Source organism: Sarcophilus harrisii, chromosome 2 (assembly GCF_902635505.1).
Source record: "Sarcophilus harrisii chromosome 2, mSarHar1.11, whole genome shotgun sequence".
Classification (NCBI taxonomy): Eukaryota; Metazoa; Chordata; class Mammalia; order Dasyuromorphia; family Dasyuridae; genus Sarcophilus; species Sarcophilus harrisii.
Genome location: NC_045427.1, coordinates 660,527,781 through 660,542,221, shown reverse-complemented (window position 1 = coordinate 660,542,221; position 14,441 = coordinate 660,527,781). Strand labels below are relative to the sequence as shown.

The 14,441-nt window shown below is 56.2% G+C and overlaps 1 long non-coding RNA gene across 3 annotated transcripts; it reads right to left on the bottom strand.

Annotated features, from left to right (window-relative positions):
- Positions 1 to 6,323: 6,323 nt before the first annotated feature.
- LOC116422017 lies at positions 6,324 to 13,921 on the bottom strand. 3 transcript variants are annotated; one of them, XR_004232621.1, is made up of 3 exons: positions 10,584 to 13,921; positions 7,320 to 10,424; positions 6,324 to 6,666 (listed from the first exon to the last, which is right to left on the bottom strand). It is a non-coding gene; the product is annotated as an uncharacterized LOC116422017 (long non-coding RNA). The 3 variants fall into 3 exon arrangements; XR_004232622.1 differs by lacking the exon at positions 6,324 to 6,666 and having other exon boundaries at positions 6,982 to 9,806; positions 10,318 to 10,424; XR_004232623.1 differs by lacking the exon at positions 6,324 to 6,666 and having other exon boundaries at positions 6,982 to 9,003; positions 10,318 to 10,424.
- Between the last annotated feature and the right edge of the window lie 520 nt (positions 13,922 to 14,441).

Below are 14,441 nucleotides of genomic sequence, written 5' to 3'. Positions count from 1 at the left end.
GGGCGGGCATCCCTGCAAAAATGTAAGGAAACAGCCGTAACCCCAAATCCATGAGGGCGGGGCTTCTGGGAGGGTGGGAGTCGGGGAGCACTTCCTCACCCTCCCAGCCTTTCCTGGCTGACTTGGGCAGCCATAAGAAGTAGTGAGCTCCCTGGCTCCGCAGGGCTCCAAGCACAGGCTGGATGGGACCACCTGCCTCCTGGCAAGTTAGAAAGGGTATGTTGGGTGGGAAATGGGCGGCCACGTGGTCTTCCTGCTCTGGATTCTGCCATGTTGGGACACAAACACTGGGGGCTCTGTTGGGGGTGACTCTCGGCCCCCCCACGGCTGCTTGGGAGCATCCGAGCACAGGAGGCTCCTTTGGCCTAATTCCCATCATTCTAGCTGGGCTAACAGTTAATTGATTAGGGCCCAGACCACACAGTCCATGTGATTTGGGATGTGAAATGACATCGGCAAAGGAAAAGTGACTGAGAAAGACTGAGTCAGACGATGTAGGGGACTTTAGCTGCTGAGCCGCCAATCTGCAGTAGTTTTACATCCTGTGGCCCTGAGTTTTTACACCTTTGCCTGGAAAGGTCTAAGACCTGTTGGGCCGGGGACAGAACCAGGCCCACTTTGTTTTGCGCAAGATTGGCAGCTTTTCTGTGTCAGGGCCAAATCCTAATCGCTGCTGACTTCCCAGTGAGACTGAGAGGTGACATTCTGAAATAAAGGTTTAGGGTTCACTTTGGGGAGCTTAAACTGCTCTGTCTCTGCCTGTCTCTGTCTCTCTGTCTCTCTCTCCTCTTTCCCTCCTTCTCCTCATCCGAGTGAAATGGAGACGGCAGCGTCACTCCTAAGAGTGGCCACGGTCTCCTCTTACAGGCACTCTGGCTCAGACGCTTCCATGTATTCCTCGTGCCACAGTCCCTGAGACCTACTGTCCTGCTGGTGCTGTCCTTGCTCTTGCCATCGCTTCCCATCCTCTGCCTCTCTCATTGCCCGGAGCTTTCAGCAGGCCTCGGTTGGACCTCCTGACCCTCGGACCCCTGCCTGAATTCCTTCTGTAGTTGGAGCTTGTTAGGTTCCGTGCTTGAATACAAAATTCCAGGATCTGGCCCCTGGGCAGGGACAGCCCAGCTAAAAGCTCAAGGGCAGCCCTCCACCCCCATCCAGAACAGGATGCTTTGGCACCCTTAGGTCACAGCCTTCCCACTCCAGGAAGGCCTTGGAAATGTCCTGACGGCTTGGATGGGCTTCTCTTCCCTTCCCAGCCTGTTTCCATTTGCCGCCTCCCTCCCTCAGGCTCCAGCTGCACTGTCTTCCCTTTGTAGGCCCAGGCAGTGCCAGACTCCCCCAGGGGCTATTTCTAACTGAGTTCCTCGTCTGTGAGATCAAGGCAGTGCCACATATTTCGCTTTCTTCGATTTTAACAAAGTGTCTGACCGTCTCTCAGGATGTTCTTAGGAGAAATATAAAGAGGAGAGGGCTAACTGGTAGTAAAATGAGGGAGATTTGTACCCATTGCATGACTGAACTAAAGAAGGATTGGCTGAGGAAGTGGTGGCAAGTCCCCAGTGGAGTGCCCCAGGGATCAGTGTTTGCTCAGGGCTGTTTAACATGATCAGATTTTGCCAGAACAACGCGCATTTATTAGGCACTTACTATATGCTAGGATATGGTCTGCTCATCAGATTGCCCGTGGCGCCAGGCTAATGCCCCAGCCGGCAGAGTGAGGGTCTGCAGGACCCAAAATTCCCAGGAATTTTGACGGGGTATAATAATGGTGAACACGACTGTTGCCTTTAGTTGAGCTCTGGGACTGTGTAAGAACTTAATTTTTTGTAGATTTACAAATTGCTTTCAGTGTGTTATCTCATTCACCTTTTTTTTTGTAGCTTTTTATTTACAAATTATATGCACGGGTAATTTTTCAGCATTGACAATTGCAAGACCTTTTGTTCCAACTTTCTTCCTCCTTCCCCCCATTCCCTCCCCCCGATGGCAGGTAGACCAATACATCTTAAATGTTAAAGCATAAGTTAGATACAATATAAGCATACATGTCCATAAAGTTATTTTGCTGCACAAAAAGAATCGGACTCTGAAATATTGTACCATTAGCCTGTGAAGGAAATAAAAAAATTCAGGTGGGCAAAAATAGAGGGATTGGGAATTCTATATAGTGGTTCATAGTCATCTCCCAAAGTTCTTTCACTGGGTGTCGCTGGTTCAGTTCATTACTGCTCCATTGGAACTGATCTGGTTCATCTCATTGCTGAGGATGGCCTGGTCCATCAGAACTGGTCATCATATAGTATTGTTGTTGAAGTATACAATGATCTCCTGGTCCTGCTCGTTTCACTCAGCATCAGTTCACATAAGTCTCTCCAGGCCTCTCTGTATTCATCCTGCTGGTCATTGATGAACTCCATCTTACAGTTGAGGAAACTGAGGCAAGCAGAGGTTAAATAGCTCAAGGGTCAGTATCTGGGGCAGGATTTGAATAGAGGTCTTTCTGCCTCAGGGCAGCAGCATGTGCAGTAGATAAAGCACCAAGACTAGAGTCAGGAACACCTGAGTTCAAATGCTGGGCAAAGCCCTTCACCCTGCTTGCCTCAGTTTCCTTCTCTATAAAATGAGCTGGAGAAGAAAAGGACAAATCACTTGGGGCTCATCAAGAAAGGAGCGAACAAGGAACTGCTGACTACAGGCCCTACCCCTCTCGCCATCTCACTGTCCAGATGTTCTAAGGGAAGGAGGAGAGGGCACTTAGGTTGAAAGGAGAATCAGACTAGCCTTGGGTTTACGAGAGGACTCCCTACGTGTGAGACGGGGCAGGTTCTGTGTGAGACGGGACAGGTTCCATCAGAGAGATGGGGCTGAAAAAGAGGGGCTCGCCACCTCCAGGGGAGCGGCCACAATGGCTGCTGAAGGGGACCCTTGAGGCTCATGGTCCCCTATCTGGAGCCTGAGCCTGGGCTTAGACCTGGCAGAGCAGAAAAAGCAACATGGCCTTCCTCTGGAGCTCTCCCTAAGCGGGAGGGGATACATGGCAGCAAAGGAGCCCCTCCTGCCTGGAGGAGGGCCAGAGGCAGGGTGACCTTGGACCAGACTGCCTCTGGGCCCCTTCCGGCTCAGAATCTGACCCTTTTGCCATTTTAGACCATTGTGACGACGCCATCACACAACCAGCCCAGCCTGGCCCAGCTTTCCTGAGGGGCTCCAGATCTCCCACGGTCTGGGCCAGGGTCACCCGTCCTTCCGATCTGATGCTCCCGGATATTCCCAGATACTCCCTGGCCTAGAGTCTGAGGACTTTCTTCTCCTTCTCTTTTAGAAAACCAGGACATTTGCCCTCCTCCGGCTCTGCGCTGCCCCTCCTTCTTCTCAGTCTTTCAAAGGGCGCAACAAGGGCTCATTAATCACTTCCAGGAGTTTTTTTTTTTTTTTTTTTTAGCACCCGAGAATGTAGTTCACCCAGGCAAGAGGGATTTGAATCCCTTGCAGGCCCTACAGCTCCTGGGTGACCCGAGGCACCAGCCTCCTTGCCTCCTCCCCTGCTATCTGCCAGGAGCTGTCTGGGCCACTTGGAGGAGAATGGGAGTCACCAACTGTCCCTTCCCATGGGAGGCAGGACCACCAGGAGTTGCCTTCAGACCTGCCTCTCTCTTTGGCAGACCCCAGGACTGGTGTCTGATCTGTGGCTTAAGCTAAGGATTGTTCCAGATGAGTGGTCCTCCCCTGGGTCAGTGGTCCTCTCCTGGGTCAGTGATCCTCCCTGGTCAGTGATCCTCCTGTGGGTCAGTGATCCTCTCCCTCAGCCCTGAACCCAAAGTTACTCTTATGTTGTCTTCCCCAAAAGGGGGTGAGCTCCTGGAGAGCCGGGCAGTGGCCATTGTTCTGCTTTCTCTCCAGAGCTCACTTAGTGCAGGTAAGGCCAGAGGAAGTGCTCAGCCAGTGCTGTTAACTGAGTCATTTGTTCCCGGGTGCTGCTGGGATGTTGGTCTGTCTCTCCATCCTCAGAGCTCAACGGCGGCTCCTGATGCTTTTCTTCTACAGCAAACACTCGTTTTGGTTCGTCAGGAATGTATGAGGTGCCTGCTGTGTGCCAGGCGATGCCCTGGCCACCGGGGTCAGAAGCACGGAGTGAATTTGCTCCCGGCCTCAAGGAGCCTTCGTTCTAATAAATGTCCAAAGAAAAGCCCAAACAAGCTTTCTAGAAGGCAGAATAAAGACAGGACCAAGAAAAGCCTCAAGTAAGAGATGGAAGTTTAGTGGAGGAAGGGGAGAGAGGGAGAGAAACAGGGACAGACAGACTGACAGAGAGAGGGATAGAATCAGAGAGGGAGGGAGAGAAGGACAAAGAGACAGAGACAGAAACAGAGATACAGAGAGGGAAAGCTAGAGACAGAGAAACACAGAGACAGAGAGACAGAGAGGGAGAGGAGAGGAAGGGAGGGAGAGACGGAGGCAGAGACAGGGAGACACAGGGAGCACACACCCCCTTGCTATTATGGTGAACAGTCTGTATGGAGGAGTGAAAGGGAACGCGGTTGATGGGGACCAGGGAAGGACTGGCTGGGAGAGTGTCCAAGAGGCAATGGTGACCATTTGTTCTCCAATACTAGACTGGAGCGACACCGTGAAAGGCTTTGAACAGCCCAGAGAAGTTTGTATTTGATCCCAGAAGCAAGAGGGAACCAGTGGAGGTTCTTGACCCAGTGAGTGATGAGATGGGGTCTGTGCCTTTGCAATGTTGATTCAGAGACTGTTGAGGAGGAGCCTTGAGGCAGGAGAGGAGGGGGGAGGCGTCTGAGTGCAGGGAATGGGTGAATGAAGAGACGTCTGGGACCCCCGGGTGGCAATGGCAGAGATGGACAGTGCAAGCGAGGAAGGCTCCGAGGGTGGGTTTTTACTCTGAGTTCAGACCTGAGCGACTAAGGAGAACGACGTTGTGGGAGACGGAAATGAGAAGGGAGCCCGGTGAATTAGGAAGAGGAGGCGAGTTTGGGGCAGACGAGAAGTATTTTAGGGGTGTGGATTTGGGGACTAGGGGACGGCCTAGAGGCCCCAGGAAGATGAGGCTGAAGCTCAGGAGAGAGAGGAGGGCTTGGTACCCACATCAGAGAGTGGAGCACCCTCTGGCACAGGGCAAGGGTGATGCCCGTGAGCCAGTCTCAGGGACCGGCAGGAAGCTCGGGCTCCTGGCCCCAGCAGTCCTGGGTGAGCTTCCCCGGCTAGGAGACGGCAATGAGAAGTTGGGGTCCAGCAGAAGCCGGAGCCTCGTGCTTGGGGAAAGTCAATGGCAGGACTTGGAGGCGCTGAGGGAGCAGGCGGTCCCTGGTTTGTCCGGGGCAGTCAGTCGTCCTCCCTGCCTCAGGGAAGGGAACTGAGACGTGGTCTCTAGGTATCCTGAGAAGTCAACAGGGCAAAGAGTAGCTCTGCCTCATCTGATTAATCGCACAATAACAAGAGCAACAGGCGGCATTTCAGTAGCATTTTCTCAGGCATTTTTTACAAATCCCACATCTTGTCCTCATGTAAAAAGGCCTTGGAAAATGGCCCTTCGCACCCTAACTTCCTAGAAACGCTGGCCCACGGGCCATCACAGTCCTTTCCTGAGCTGCTGTTTTTACTGTTCTTGCTCCTCAGATTTTCCCGTATCTGTGGGATGTGTGGACACGTGTGTGTGTGCACATACACATAGAAGGGAATTGTAGATGCACATGTATGTGTGTGCGGAGTGAGAGCGAGGAGGGGATGGAGGGTGCTAGGTTTGCGGGTCATAAGCCCCCAGGAGATTAGAAACTTCTTGAGGGCAGTTTTTCCCTAAGCATCCCAGGACCTCTCATAGCCCTCACTGCCTAGGGAAGAGGGAATCCAGAATTTCCCAGGAGGGGGGAATCCAGAAGGCTTGGATCCTTTGATGAGAAGCTGAGGGTATCTGGAGGAGGGGGCGCTGCTCAGCATGAACTTAGGGCCAAGGCCTGGTTCGCTATCAGACACGGCAGGTGAGTCGAGAAGCTGGGAGTGCGAGAAAAGCTCGTCGGACTTTACCCCTGAGACTGCCAAGAGGGCCTGGAGCAGGAAGCCAAAGGAGAAGGAGGTGAAGACCGAGTACGAGGCGAGGAAAGGGGTTTGTTGGGAGAGTGAGGAGACGGAGAGGATGACGGGCCGAGAGAAAGGCCCCGAAGGATGGGGAGCTCCGGGCATGTTTGCTGGTGGCAGACAAGGAGCCATTGGATCCAGAGGGGGAAGGGAAGTGAAAGGGGAGGATTGAAGAGGCGAGCTTCGAGAGCCCGGGCGGGCAGTCAGCAACCACTTATTAGGTGCCTTTATTAATAATCATGCACTAGACACGTAATTATCAGTGTGATCGTCATCTCGTGTGATTTATTGGGTTATTATATAATCACACAGAACTTAGTAAGAATGAATTCTATCAAGCGTTTTACTGATAACCACTTATCACATGCCAAACACTGTGCTAACCTCTAGGGATGCAAGGGGGGCAAAAGGACAGAGAGGCAGGACGTAGGACACAAGTGGGAAGTTTTCAGAGGGAGCCAGAACAAGGGCACCAGCAAAGTCTTGTACCGAGGCTTGAAGGAAGCAGGACGAGGAGATGACGGGGAGACAAGGGAGAGCCTCGTCTGAGGAGCGGCCCAGAGGCCACCGGCACTGGAACAAAATGGAACGAGGCAGGAAAGATGGAGGGGCGGGTTATGAAGCTACCGGGATATTATATCCGATCGTGGCGGGGTTAGGGAAACACTGGAGTGTGTGAGTGTGAGTGTGAGTGTGTGTGATTGTGTCTGTGTGTGTGTGTGTGTGTGTGTATGTGTGAGAGTGTAAGTGTGTGTATGTGTGTTTGTGAGTGTGTGTGAATGAGAGTATGTGATTGTCTCTGTGTGTGTGTGTGTTTGTGTCGGAGTGTGTACAATTGTGTGTGTGAGTGTATGTATGTGAGAGTGTATGTGTGATTGTGTCTGTGTGTGTGAGTGTGTGTGATTGTGTGATTGTGTCTGTGTATGAGTGTGTGTGTGTGTGTGAGTGTGATTGTGAGTGTGTTGGGTAGAATGTGACACCTTCGGGCAACTGCATGGAGAATGGACTGGAGTAGAGGGGGAGACCTGAGGCAGGCAAACCCCTCCCTCTGTAGCTATGAGCCGGTGAGTGTCTACATGGGGGGGGGCACTGGAGAGATGTTAATGAAAGCCAAATAACCGTTTGCCTCTGGGGCATAGGAGAGAGTGGGGACGAAGCCGGGGTGACGGGAAGATGGGGGGGCTGCCAGGAAGAGGAAGCTCAGTAGAGCTTTGTGTACATTGTACCTCAGAGGAAGGTTTGGTCCCTCTGTCGCGGTCACGAGGTCCCTGGGCCCTCGGACTGGAAGTGTCCCGTGGGCGGCTGGCGATGTGAGCCCGGAGGTCCGAGACTGGGGACGAGAGGCTGGCGATGGAAGGCCAGGATCCCATCTCTGAAGGCGAGGGATCACTATTAATTAGGGCCCGGGGGCCCACGAAGGAGGGGGTTGTTCAAAATCACAGCTGGGGTAGAGTTGGGATTTGGACCCAGGCCGTGTAACTCCCAGTCCCAGTGCTCTTTGCGTCTCTGATCAGGAGGAGGGAATGAAGCCCGAAACCCTAGAGGGACATTGAAACCATCAGGATACCGGGAATCCGGAGCTGTCCTCTGTCCTGACCGAGCCATTTCCAGGTGACCCAGCAAGGCTCGCCTCCATTCTGGGGGACCTGACCTGAGCCCCCCCTGGCTGGAGCCACCGTGGGAGCGGGGTCTGGGCCCTTCCAACACGTGGCTACGAAGCCAGGAACCCCCCAAACGTTCTAGAATTTGCCAAACACGAATATTTCTTACAAAACAAACCACTCGGTGACTTATTAAAGCCTAAACATGGGATTTTTCAACGGAAAGTGTATGCACATGGCCTTTGCCAAAAGCACCGAAATAAAGCCGTACTCAGGCTGGGAAGGAGGGTTTAAAATAGCAGTTTGCCTCTGCTCTGGTAAATGGCTTCTTTCTCCTACTCGTGTGTGAGCCACTCCTGCTGAAACAGTGTTCTCCGCCCCCCGGCAGACGGGCCTGGGCCAGAGCTCATTCCCAGGCGGGAGGTGAGGGAGGTGAGGGATGCTCGGGAGGCTCAGGAGGCTCGGGATGCTTGGGAGGCTCAGGATGCTTGGGAGGCTCAGGAGGCTCGGGAGGCTAGCACTCGCACTGGTTGTGTCGGGAGCAACAGCTGAGCCTCCCCTTGCCCTGACCCTGGGCCCTCCTGCACAGGCACGTCAGGAGTCCGGGCATCATCTTGTGCAAGAGCCCAGCTCAGGCGGCTGAAGCCCTAATGTGAGCTGCTTCTGATGCTTTTATACACCCCTGGTGAGGGGCCACATGCCTTTGGATACCTCTGGGCACGGAGACCTCGCTCCCTCCCTTTGGAGCCGCGCTTCTGCTGGGAGTCAGTTTGAAATCTTGCTTTCCGAAGCTTCCCCACTTTTGCCCCCGGAATAGTGACCCCGTAGCCAGCTCTCGCGTCCCCTCGAGTTTTCCGCCGCTAATGCTCCCATCGCTGCCACGGATGAGTTACTGATCTCATTGCTCAGAGAGCCCTTCAGCCTGTCCGGGCCGTCTCGGGTCTTGGTGCCCCACGTGGCCACAGCAGCCAGGGCGGGTCAGAGCAGGGCGGGGACAGACTCTCACCCGCCCTTTTGGGATCCCGTGTTCAGTTAGATTATTCTTGCTTTGTTGGGGAACCAACCAGGAGCTTTGGCTGATCCGAAAGGGGCCTTCGGGGAAAGCCTCGGGCTTCCAGGGTCAGAGCCCAGGTCTCTCATCGGGAGCCTGTCTGGTCGTTGCAGCCCCAGGGAAAATGCTTGGGAGGGAGGAGATCGGTCATCTGCAGCCTCAGGGCGGGTCCTTTATCGGGGGCCTCAGCCTGCTCACCCACAAATGCTGGGGGCTGACTCTAAGTCCCTTAGCGCAGACCTCTTGGTTTGATTAAGGCTTAAAAAAAAAAAAAAAAACAAACCTCTCACGCATCTCCCAGCATGTCCTTCCCCTCCCCTTCCATGTAAGGCATTTTCATCCCCCCCACTCTTTCTCTGCCTTCAGAGCTTTGTGGGGGCCCCTCCTCCAGGAAGCCTTCGCTGAGCTCCTGCTCTGTGGCCACTCCTGCCTCCAGCGGCTCTTTCCAGCCGATTTTCCTTGGCCCCAGGAGCTGAATCTCTGCCTTCTGCCCCCCCATCACCTTGTGTATTAGACCAGATTCATTCATGCTCAGGGCCTCCCCTTAGCAGACCGAGTGCTCCCCCGACTGTCCCAGTGCGTAAGGATGGTGTCTTGCCCCAAGAATTGACCTTTGAAATTTGTCCGTCCATACTCTGAAGTATGAATTCCTATCCCCCTTCTTCCTCAGGATGCCTTTTGATGTCAGGATTTGGTCCATTCTTTAGTTCTTTAGTATACAGCAGGCACTCAATTAATGTCTATCAATTGACTGACAAAAACTTTCATGTGTGCAACCTTGGCAGGTCACTTCTTTCTGAGCCTCTGTTTCCTCATCCAAGAAATGGGGATAAGCTTACACAGGAGCTCCGCTCCCTCCCGGAGTGATTGTGAGCCACAGGGAGGTGATTGCACATCAGGGCCCTCCCGGGTCATTGTGACACATGTGGCTCCTTTTGCTGGGTCTCAGCTCCCTGTTCGTGGTGTCTCCTGCCCCTCCTCAGTTGGGGAAGCCAGTCCGCTCCCGAGGCAGGAGTCACTCACTCGGTCATCTCCAGGCAACAAAGCTGAGAGAAGGGGAGCTTCCAGAGGAACCAGTGGGGAAGTATCAGAGCCCCTGGCCAGGAACCTCCCTGATGAAGCAGCGGGGCCTCCCCCGCAGGGACCACATGTGCTTCCCCTGCGTTCCCTGCCCAGACTCCAGTCCTCGAGAAGCCCCAGCCCCTTCCGGGTGGTCCAGAGCCTTCAGCAACTAGGACCTTGGGGATCCCCCCCATGTCTGAGATGTCCCTGCCCAGCCCAGGCCAACCTCACTTCAGAAGGAGCGCTGCCCCACGCTGCCAGTCTCGGGGAGGTGCCCCCACAGCCCCTGCCCAGCCCAGGCCAGCCTCACTTCGGAAGGAGCGCTGCCCCACGCTGCCAGTCTCGGGGAGGTGCCCCCACGGCCCCTGCCCAGCCCAGGCCAGCCTCACTTCAGAAGGAGTGCTGCCAGTCTTGGGGAGGTGCCCCCGTGGCTCCTGCCTCTGGAGAGGCTGAGAGCCCCCAGCCTCCTCAGACACCCCCGCGGCCGCCATCAGCTATCTTTAGACTCACGTGTCTGCGGTTGCCTGTGGAGATGAATGGAGGCAAAGACTTCTAATTCCTCCTCTTCGGGCGCCTGTCAGCAGCCGATGCAGAGGCCGGGCCCGAACGGTGAAAGCCTTGTTTTCAGGACATGGGTTTCTTTGACGTCCCCTCCCCCCCATCTCGCCTTTCCTGGCTGCCGAATGGCTCCCGCCCAAAGAGCACGAGGGACTGGTCTGACTCAGTGCTGTCGGCCGGTCTACCCATCCCCGCCCCCACCTGGCCCCTGCTCTCACCTGCTCTGTGCTTTGGGGGACTCACGTCCACCCCATTGCCAAGATGGCGCCTTCTCTCATGTTCATTCACAAAGACCCGCAGCACGGATGGCGCCCCTGCCCCCTTCAGAGACAAGGGCTCCAGAGTTGCCCCGCCCAGCTCTTGCGCTCCCTTGGGCCAAGTCTGCTTCTGGGGGAGCTTCGGGGGCTGGCAGGACACTGCGGCCTTCCCTGTTGTGTCTGGGGCCTTTGTTAGGGCTCCGGCCGAAGCTCCGGCCCTTAGGAGCCGAGTGACTTTGGACACGTCCCTCCGGCCAGACTGGAGAATGGCAGAGAAAGGTGGTTTGTGGCTGTGGATGCCCCCTGCCAGCCTTCCCCCCTCCCCCTCCCCCTGCCAGTCTTCCTCCCATGTTTCCTCTCTCCTCCCCTTAGAACAGTTCTGGAGTCAGAAGCCTGAGGCCTTGTGCTGGGCCCTCTCGCTGGCTCAGGAGCCAACTCCTCCCCCCCAGCCTCAGTTTCCTTGCTGGAGAAAGTTGGGGCTGGACTCAAGAGCTCCAAGGGGTGATCTGCCCCTGCTCCCCAGGCAGTTTGCGTCTGGGCCAGGACTTAAAGGCGTTTCCTAGATCCAATCTCTGCCCCGGCTGGCACATGAAAGGCACAGCTGGGCTGCGGGCCTGCCGGGGTCCGGCCTCTGCAAACGTGGGGAGGGAGAAGCAGCTTTGGGCAGCAGAGGCTTTTCAGGACTTTGTCAATGCGTTTATAAATAGAGCCTGGCTGCCTTCCCTGCCAGGGGCTGAGACATGCTCTCCTTTGTGATTGCCACACAGAAGCCCATCCAGAATGGGGAGAGGATGAGGCAGGGGAAGGGAAGCGAGCGAAGCCCAGCTAGCCAGCACAGAGGCCGAGGCTTCACCCCCAGCTTCCCTTGTTTAAAAGGACTGGGGTGGCTGAAATGCCCCTGCCCCGTTTCCTGTGCCACCTTCCTGCTGGACTCCCCTGGAGTTTGACCCTTCTGGGGCAAGGAAAGATGGAAGGAGTGAGTGACCGTTCTCAAGGGAGCGGGAGGTGGGCATGCTCAGGTCCTTTGGGGGGCTGGAGGCTGGACAGTGCTCCTTGTCTGAGAGACTGGCGCAGGGCTACAGAGGGGCGGCCAGAACTCCTGCCTGGAGACCAGGGAGCCCCCCTGGCAGAGGAGCGCCGGGGAGATGGTGTCCCAGGGGAAGAGGAGGGAAGGCGTGCCAGCGGTAACTGCTGGTCAGAACGTGGTAGCGGGAACAGAATCCCTCCACTCTCAGCCCCCAAGCCCAGCAGCTCCTGCACCGAGGGGGGCCACGGTCATTTAAACCCCACCTCCTTCCTTCTTTTGCATTCATTTCCAGTGACATCGATCCCTGGGCACGGGTCCCTGGCACACTGCAGGCTCTGGGAACTCACCACCAGTGCCCATGATGCCGGGAGCCTGGAGGGCAGCTTGTGAGTGCCAGGAGCCCAAGCTCTCGTTCTGTAGTTATTTCTTGAGCCAGAATTGCCAGAGTACGATTTGCTGCACTCAGGATCCCATGGGATCTCTCAGTCCCTTCTGGCCTTGGCCACAATCACAGTCAGGGCCAGTCATGGGCACAGCCACAGCTACGGCCAGTCATGGCCACAGCCACGGCCACAGTCACAGCCACGGCCACAGCCACTGCCACGGCCACGACCACAGTCAGGGCCATAGCCACGGCCACAGTCGCGGCCAGTCACAGTCACTACCACGGCCCCAGTCACAGTCATGGTCACAGTCACAGCCACGGCCACAGCCACGTTCTATGGTTAGACCCCTCTGTCTGTCTTCCTAATTCACGCTGGGCTGGCTCCCTGTGACTCAGAAATGACTCAGGAGTGACTGATCAGAATTCAGTCTGCTGCGTTCTCTAAGTCTTTTGTTGAGGAGGTGTGAGTGTTTGTGTGTGTGTGTGTGTGAGTGTGAGTGAGTGTGAGTGTGTGTGAGGAGCTAGACTCCAAGGCTTACTCTCCCTCCCCCACCTTGGCTCCCCTCCCCCCCATCTGTTTTTTGTCAGTGTGGGTCCCTGGCCCGCTTCTCCCAAAACACCCCCGTGGGCCTCCCCAGGCCTGCCTGGACTCAGCCCTCCAGGGGCCCGGCCAGCAGGGAACCCCCTCTGGGGGGACTTCTCAATGTCCCTCCCAACAGATGGTGCCCCCGGCCTCTGGGGGGCTCTGGGCAGAGCGGAGTGGGATGGCTGCCCCTCCCCTTTCCCGCTGGGCTCTCCCAGGAAGCCCCTGAAGTGCCTCCTTTCTCCGGGTCCTCCCTTCATTCCCAGCACATCGCAAACTGAGGACTGCCTCCGGGCGTCGGGATCTGTGACTTGCCCCAGACCCCGCAGCTCCGGAGGCGAGCCCTGCTGCCTGGCTGGGGCGTCGTCCTTCTCCCGCCTCTCGCTGCCCCTTCCAGCCGGACTCCAGACTCTCCTCAGGCTGACTGGCCCGCGCTGCCCACCTCCAAGCCTTGGCCCACACTGAGCCCCCCTCCCTCTCCCCTTTTTGGGGAATTACTGGGCCCTCCTTCCCCTTCCCTCGGTGGCTTCTGCGCTGGGGCGGAAGCTCCCGGAGGGCAGATTGCTTCCGTTTGTTTTGGGAGACCTGGAGCTGGTGGGGAGGTGGTCTGCGGACGCTGGGCGCTTCAGACCGGGCCGTGGGGTGTCACAGGCAGGCTTTCCATCTGTCCTTTCTGCCCCGTGACGAATTAGGGCCCCCCGCCGGGCCCCCAACCCCGAGAGGCGCAGGAATAGCCTCCTCACGAGTCCACACATGCCTTCAGCTCAAAACGCTTTCTTTAGGACGAGGCTGTACGAGACCGTTATGGAGAAACTGAGACTCTTCCCGGGCGCGGGAGGGCTGGTACTCCTGAGCAGCGGGGACGGAGCGCGGCCACAGGAGCGGAGCCGCATCCAGCCTCGGAGACTCACCAGCCGGCCAGGCCGGGCCAGTCACTTAATCGCAGTTTGCCTCAGTTTCCTTCTCTGTAAAATGGGGGTCACTGTAGCTCCTCCTTCCAGAATTGTGAAGCTCCAATGTTGTGTTTGTAACGGGCTTAGTGCAGGCTGGGGCACAAATGAGCTGCTCTAGAAATGCTAAATATCACTATTATTATTATTATTATTATTATTATTACTGTGGTTCTCAGGTTGCTGTTTTTACTCCTCACCACTTATGTCTCAAATCTAGCTTTGCTTGTGCTTCAACTTGGCAATCCAGGTGGAAGCAAGATGCAGGATTCTTTCTTCCCTCTCCCCTCCCCTCCCTCTCTCCTTCTCTTTGCTCTCTTCCTCCTCTCCCTTTGCTCCCGGCTCTCCTCTCCCCTTCCCCTTGCTCCCTCTCTCCTCTCCCCCTTCGTCTCCTCTTTGCTCCCCCTTATTCTTCTCTCCTCTCCCTGCTCCCTCCCTCCTCTCCCTTTGCTCTCTCCCTCCTCTCCCCCTTCGTCTCCTCTTTGCTCCCCCTTATTCTTCTCTCCTCTCCCTTTGCTCCCTCCCTCCTCTCCCTTTGCTCCCTCCCTCCTCTCCCTTTGCTCCCTCCCTCCTCTCCCTTTGCTCCCTCCCTCCTCTCCCTTTGCTCCCTCCCTCCTCTCCCTTTGCTCCCTCCCTCCTCTCCCTTTGCTCTCTCCCTCCTCTCCCTTTGCTCCCTCCCTCCTCTCCCTTTGCTCCCTCCCTCCTCCCTTTGCTCCCTCCCTCCTCTCCCTTTGCTCCCTCCCTCCTCTCCCTTTGCTCCCTCCCTCCTCTCCCTTTGCTCTCTCCCTCCTCTCCCTTTGCTCCCGGCTCTCCTCTCCCCTTCCCCTTGCTCCCTCTCTCCTCTCCCCCTTCGTCTCCTCTTTGCTCCCCCTTA